The sequence below is a fragment of the Lactuca saligna genome, chromosome 9 (assembly GCF_052625555.1).
Source record: "Lactuca saligna cultivar CGN05327 chromosome 9, ASM5262555v1, whole genome shotgun sequence".
In the NCBI taxonomy this organism is placed as follows: Eukaryota; Viridiplantae; Streptophyta; class Magnoliopsida; order Asterales; family Asteraceae; genus Lactuca; species Lactuca saligna.
The window spans coordinates 56751193-56759550 of NC_136425.1; the positions used below are offsets into that span (position 1 = coordinate 56751193).

The window sequence follows — 8358 nt, forward strand, 5'->3', positions numbered from 1 at the left end:
GTTCTCTTCACACGCAGAAGAAATTAGGGTTTATAAGCTATGGGTTTAATCTCAATTCAATGGACGTGTTATAAATCTTTCAATTAGTTTAGTTCTGTGTCTGTTGTAGTGTATTTTTAAGCTGTTATTAGATTTGTTGTTTGTAAAAGTTTAAATAAAAGAGTTTTACAAAACTGATTTTGTTAATCTTAACACAATTATAAACATATTTGAAACTAATTTTACTTCTCCTACAAGTGTAAACAGGTTATGGAAGAAGTGTTTTATTTCGAAATGATGTATTTTACAATGCAAATATTGCATATAACGAATCCATTGGCCTGGCTAAAATAAAAAAGTTTTAAGCCATAAACGGAAAAACACAATCAACCTGTCTACATATCTTAATTAAGAAAAAGACATGTAAAACACACAATTGAACTCTAAAAACTCCATAAAGATCCGTCATCACAAAAGTCCATGTTATCTCCATAGTTGCCATACCCCATCATCTGAGGAGGTGGTACCATCAGTCCCTCGGCCATGCTGGCATAAAATCCGGAACTCTCGAAGATCTCTTCTTCATCAACGTAAGACTGAACTTCCGGCAACTCTTGTGTTTCCACATTCTCCACTGCTTCCTCCGTATCCGTGTATCTAAAAGCCTCCGCCGCTTCTGCAGCCGCCTTTTGTATATCTTCTATTTTGTTAGACGTCGGGACAGGCAGCCGCCATACAGAGTCAGCGAAGTTCAAACACGCCGATCGCCCCCTGAAGGCCAAAGCAGCCACGTCATGTGCCCTAGCTGCCATTACAGCGGTGGGATGCGTCCCTAACCACACCCTGAACTGCGTATTGGGCTCTCTCACCTCACAAACCCACTTCCCGTTATCCCGCATTCTAACTCCTCGGTAAACCGGGTGTCGAGTCTCTCGAAACTTTTTCCTTCCGGCTCTCTTCTTCGGGGTTTGTGAAGCCAGCTTTACTTCTGTGTCAGCGACTGCATCCCCACCGGTGCTTCTGGTGTCGTTTGAGTTCGAAGAGGATCCGAGAGGAGGGTTTTCAGATGAGAGTGTTAGATAGGAGTTTTTGTAGTCATTGAAGGCATCCATAAGTAGCTTGTGCTTGTAGTGTTTGGAAGTAAGGAGTGACAGTTATGGTTTGTTGGTAGTTAGTTCAAGTTATCAGTGAAGTTGTGGATTGTTGGTAGGGTTTTCTAAAAAAATGAGCGCCTTTAAGTGAGTGATTCGGAAATGGCGATGTATATATACCCATCAGGGGGCGTGTGCGGGTGGATTAGTCGGTTGGAGAAACAGCTGGGGGGGCTATGTTCCTTTGTGAATGGTTGGATAAAACGCGTGATATTTGGTATATTACAAATTTGGTCCCTATAGTAATCCAAGATACAGGGATTTGGTCGAATATATTCATTTATTGCAACTGAAGTAGAATAAATCATTTCCAATTTCATATATACGCGTCACATATTTTTCCTTCGAACGAAAATTTGGTTAGGTGTAAAGTGGGATGAGCATGTCATAAATTGGTGATAGAGTATGTCATGGTATTGTTGATCACAAACTATATCCTATTAAAAAGTTTTATTTTTAATTGGCTTTCATGTTATTGGATAAATTTATAGAAAAATGTTAATCGGATTATGTATATGTATACCCTTAGGTATCGAGTATTTCATTTAATATTTTAATAAGTTCAAATTTACTTGTTGAAATTTTCATTACCTAAATCTCAATTACAATCACATGCAAACAAACAATTTAATTTTTCATAATTCTAATTTCAAACAACATCAAGAAGTTTAATTTTTGATAAATGAAACATTAGTATGATTATCATTATATAAAATTTATAACATGCAAATCTCATGATAAACTAATCAATATCTTAACTTAAATATTAGAAATTACATCAATACTTCTCATTCTTAAAAGTAATTAGTAGCAAATGCATATTGAAACGTTCATAGGTATCAAGTATCTCATTTAAGATTTTAATAGGTTAAAATTTACTTGTTGAAATTTTTATTACCTAGATCTCAATTACAATCACATCCAAACAAAACAACTTAATTTTTTCATAATTTCAATTTCTAACAACATCAACAAGTTTAGTTTCTGATAAATGAAACATTAGTATGGTTATCATTATATAAATTTTATAACATGCAAATCTTTTGATAAACTAATCAATATCTTAACTTAAATATTTGAAATTACATCAATACTTTTCATTCTTCAAAGTAATTAGTAGTAGATACATATTGAAACATTCATAGGTTAAAATTTACTTGTTGAAATGGTCATTACCTAAATCTCAATTACAATCACACCCAAACAAAACAAATTAATTTTTCATATATAAATTCAATTTCTAACAATATTAACAAGATAAATGAAACATTAGTATGATAATCATTATACAAAATTTATAACATGCAACTCTCATGATAAACTAATCAATATCTTAACTAAAGTATTAGAAATTACATCAATACTTATCATTCTTAAAAGTAATTAGTAATTAATACATATTGAAACTTTTTTTTATTTTATAAAATCATATATAATATTATATATAACATCATATATAATATTATAATATAATTTTAAAATCATATATTTTAATAATGAAAGTATAAATATTCAAAAAAAATATAAAAGATTCAGAAATGGTTAAATGGGATTGGATAATTGAAACAGTATAACCCTAATATACCATACTCATCCAAAACTTGCAAACGTGATTAGAAAACATCGTGTACCATGTCCAATAATCATTTAACCGGCCAAAAACATATCACAAAAGTTTCTAGTTCAACTTTTGGTGTTGGATTCGAGTATTTCCGTCATTTCTAATTGTAATGTAAATGAAATAAATCTTTACAACTAATGCATATGAGATTAAGTTTTGAAGTTTCTTTATATCGAATAAAGTTTTTATTGTTTCAGTCTACTACAAGAAATAGGGGCATTAGCAGCGACACCTTTAGCGGCGACGTTTAGCATTAGTGGCAACATGTAATTAACGCGTTACATATCGCCGCTAATGCTAAGCGTCGCCGCTAATAGTCACATAATAGTGATCCGCGTCAAACGAGCCCCATCCGTTCGATTTATTTTCAATCGTAGGGTTTAAACGGAGCAAGAAAAGGCGCTGATTTTTCCCTCGAGCTTGTCGCCGCTAATGCCTCCACGTCGCTGCTATTTCCTAAATGTCGCTGCTAAAAACCTTTACAGATAACCCCCCTTCAAGCTTCCTTTCTATTCCTTTCTGTGTATCGTGTTTTGTCTGTGAAGCCGACTCAATTTCGTTCGACGATCAATTGTGTCCAGCCATCATTCCTGCCACAAGACCGCCAACACCGCCGACCTAGCCTTCATTCCGTCAATTTCGTCAAAGACTCGTATCACCGGCGACGACGAATCATTACTACCGGCGACGAGGAAATAAATCCGGCGACCACAGTTGGTTTTTTCCTCCTTCTCCATCGTTTTTTTTTTGTTTTAATTTTCATCTCGTATTGATTTAAGAGTAGTATTGTTGCAGCCTTTGTAGATTTTTTCAATATCTAGGTGGGTTTTTTTTTTTTTCTGCCGGAATTTAGCCAGAAAAAACTTGATTGTCGGAAAGTTGTGTCAATACGTCATCACCACCCTTCTCCACTAGATTACACAACCAGGTTCCTTTATAACTTATGTATTTTTGTATTTATATTTTGTGTATGTACATATGTATTTGTATGTGTTTTTGTAAGTATGTATAATGTATGTATATTTGTAATGTATGTATAAATGCATGTATATATGGTGAAAACAGAAAAAATTATATATGTTTTTGTACGTGTGTTCGTTTGCCATATGTGTATATGAATTTGTATGTATAAGTCAATATGTTTATATATGTATATTTGTGTGTTCGTTTGCCATATGTGTATATGAATTTGTATGTATAAGTCAATATGTTTATATATGTATATTTGTTTACCATTTATGATTGAAATGTATGTATAAGTGTATTTAAATATGTTAATTTTTACTACTTGTGATTGAAATTTATGTATAAGTGTATTTTAATATGTTAATTTTTACCATTTGTGATTGAAATGTATGTGTAAGTGTATTTTATTATGTTAATTTTTACTATTTGTAATTGAAATGTATGTATAAGTTTTTTTTAATATGTTAATTTTTTACAATTTGTATGTATATGTAATATGTGTATGTATTGTATGCAATTTGGAAATTAGAATGTTATAATGAAAAAAATGAAAAAAAAAAAACAAAAAAAAACAAAAAAACAAAGTAGGATGCGATAATGGAAAATATTATTTTTTATATGTGTATTTGTATGTATAGAAAATTACATTTGTAGTTTGTGTATTTGTATGCTATTTGGAAACTATAATGTTATATATATATATATATATATATATATATATATATATATATATATATATATATATATATATATATATATATATATAGATCCGGTAAGAAATTTTTTTTGGTAGAAAGGTAAGAAGTTTTTTTTCTACATATTTTTTTGACGAACAAAATAAATGAATCAGTAGATGATTAATTTGTAAAATGATTCAAAAGAAAAAATTCCCAAAAAAACATCTTTATGATTCATTTTTAAATAAATTAAACAAAATTCATTTTTATGACAATTTTAGTGAATAACAACAAAATCATTGTATAAATGAATCATCGAGATGTTTTTTTGGGAATTTTTTCTTATGAATTATCTTACAAATGAATCATCTAACGATTCATTTTGTTTGTTCGCGAAAAAAATATGTAGAAAAAAAATTTCTTACCTTCCTACCAAAAATTTCCTTCTTATTTGATCTTGACTCTATATATATATATATATATATATATATATATAAACAAAAAAAAAACAAAGTAGGGTGCTATAATAGAAAGTGTATTATTTTTGTATATGCAATATGTGCAACTTTTATTCATATTGTGATTTTGAGTGTCGACCGAGCCTCTTGTTTGGCTGTAAATTGATGAATTTTGAGTGATTATGTATGTTTTATCATATTTTATGGAAAAAAAAAGTATGATGTTATATTGTGTATGTATTTGTATGCAATTTAGAAACTACAACGTTATAATAGAAACTGTATTATTTTTGTATATGTAATATGTGTAAATTCTATCCATATTGTAATTTTGCAAACTATATATGGGGTTTAGTTAGGCGATACTCTTCTATGTGATGGCGGATGTTATGGGCTTAGGACATCGAGGTGATGGAGCCGGGGATCCACCACCTCCCGTAGGCTTTGGTCGTGGTCAATACGAACAGGATGGTAAGTCTTATTATTATATATTTGTTAAATATTTTTATCCATTTATTATAAGCTATTGCGACTAATATATTTAATTATATTTTTCAGCTGAGCTCCCTAAAAAAAGAAGAGGCCTAGCAAATAACATTCAACTATCAAAGATAATACGGGCAAACAAGGGAAAGCTTGTAGATTTGGATTTCGATAGGGAGCTGACATATTCCCCTATCGGGAACCATGGTAATTGGTTTACCCGTGAGATTGGGAAATATATATGGATGAACATCCCTTTGAACGTATCTGATTGGGATAATGTTTCCTCCGCTTTAAGGAATGTCACAGTGGTTCATTTAAAGGTAACTTGGACAATATTTTAAGTTTAGTTCTAATTGGTATTTAACTAACTAACTTTTTTGTATTTGTAGAATAAGTTTGATTTAGATAAGGTTAACTTGGATCCCGAGCGTGCTCAGTTGTTGCAGAGCATTGATGCGACCTTGCAAAGAATTTATAGAGGCCAAAAAAATAAAGCCCATACTTATTTTGAGAATGTCGGGGGGCTTACAGATATCCCAAGGGCATTAGCCAACCCCCCCCCCCCCCCCCGATGTATGTCACGTGAAAATTGGGCGCAAGCAGTCGAGCATTTTCAAACTCCTGAATTTCTAAAGCGTTCGGCATCAAATAAAGGAGTCCGTGCACAACAACAAGTTGTAAACAGAAGGGGATCGTGCTCATATAGCAATGCATGTTTCAAAGAAGTAAGCTATGATATATTTAACTGTTTATTTAAATTATAATTAATCTAATTTTTAATGTTAAATAGGACATCGCTCGAATTGAAGCATTTCGTAAGGCCAATACTGATCGCCAAGGGGTGTTTAGTAGTCCTGCAGTCGAGCAACAATACGTAAGTGGTTAATTTATATTTTCATACAAGTGCTTATATCGTCAAGGGGTAGTTGGTAATCTAATTTTTATTATATTTATTATTTTTTGAAATACAGAGTGCTTTACTCTTTGAGATCAGTCAACAAACTCAAGCTTCTTCTGAAGCCAGCGGTCTAACACCAAAGGATTCACAAAATTGTTTTGAAAAAATATTGGGTGTTCGACGTGACCATATTAGAGGCATCGAGCGTAAACCTTCTATGGTTGTGTCGATGTACGATCACGAACAACCACTGACACAACCACCACCACAATCACAGGTGACAAGACTATTTAATTTTGGTAATTGTTTAAAATGTTGGTAATTGTTGGTTTAGTAATAGTTTCAAATTTTGGTAATTGTTAGTTTGATAATAGTTTATATATTGGTAATTGTTAGTTTGGTTATAGTTTGATATATCGGTATTTTATAGCTCTGTAATTGTTAGTTTATAAAAGTACAATGTTGTAATGGTATTTTGTAGGTTGGTAATTGTTAGTTATAGCAATAATGTTATAATGTTTTATATACAATATGTGAAATGTATATTTTGTATATAGAATGTTATAATGCTAGTTTAACTTATAAGACTATGTTGTTTTATTTGTAGTTGGAAATGCTTCAAACAATATTAAAAGATCCGGCATGTAGTGCTGCACTTGAAGTTTGGAAATGCTTCAAACAATATTAAAATATGAGACAAAGAGCCAAAATATGAACCATTCATCATAAATAATTTACGGCCGAGATTAAAACTAAAAAAACTGATGGAAGGCGGTGGCAAATTTGAAATTATTTTAAAGTTTAAGAGTATTATAAGGACGTGGGGGGATATTCTCGTCAATTCCCTTTAGTCACCTGGTACTGAAACAAATTGTATCCATTTTACATATTTCTTTATTAAATGATTTCAAACCCTAGAAGTTCCGTCGCCATGATACGCCTTTATTCTAAGAAATCTCATCGATTTAGATTAAAACCTTATTTATGGTTACTTTTGATTTTGATAAAAAGTTCCTTCCCAATATTTCTCGATTAAAAGCCTATAAATTTCTCAAATCATCTGATTAAAATCCCAGAAAAAACTTAGGAAGTTGATATTAATTCATACTCAGGAAATCGAAACTACATTCTACCACAAATCAGAGCTCGAATACATCTGATTATGAATCTCTTACAAAAATCATCTCCAAATGAAATAGATGATTCTGTTGAAGAGGATAAAAGAGTTATTATAGGTATTTTGTTGATTAATTAGGTTCTATTATAAATTTTGATAAATAGGGTTTTATATATGAGTGTTCTAAGTATTATGATTAGTAAAATTTAAGTTATAATGTTATTATGTTGGTTAATTAGATGATATAGTACACATACACGAAATAAGGTTAAATACATCAATATTCTAGGCATTCTACTTTAATACAATTTATGATTCCTTCTCATTCAGATTGTCAAACTTATGATTATGATTATGGACCTTTTATTCTGATAAATAGCCCATTCTACAAAATCAGATTTAGATTTTTCATCTAGAATTAGCCCATGTAATGTATAATACTACAATCTACTCGTGATTTTCTCTTTGTGTGTGATTTTGAGTTAATGTATTATAATCGATGATTTTATCTTTATTTGCGATTTTAAGTTAATGTATTCATCTCTAAGATATTCTATAATTGTTTGTATTCCGGTTATATTAAGATTTTAGATGAAATCAGTGTGTATATTCCACGAATTTACTATAATCGAGATATTTCACGTTAGAGTTATCTCTCAAAGTCATGATGTAATGGAATACATTGTTATATAACTTATCATTTAATTCTACATATCAATGTGATTTATATAGAATATATGAAATAGTGAAGAGATTTGCATTTAGATGTTAACTCTATAGATAACTCAGGTGTGTGTTGCTTATAGATTTTGAGTAATTACGAAAACTCCAAATCAACAAAATTGTTATGATATTCTAATTAACTGTTCTTTATTTCATTAGATTTTAAGTTATTAGACAATTAGATATAAAATATTTAGAACAAAATTGTATGTATGTCTACTGAAGGATAACATCGCATATTTTATCTGATATTCTAGAACAAAAATTTAGAACAAGACTAAT

General features: G+C 30.6%; 1 pseudogene; it reads right to left on the reverse strand.

Moving 5' to 3' along the window:
• Positions 1 to 255: 255 nt before the first annotated feature.
• On the reverse strand, positions 256 to 1202 carry LOC145015573 (dehydration-responsive element-binding protein 1E pseudogene; annotated as a pseudogene).
• Positions 1203 to 8358: the final 7156 nt, after the last annotated feature.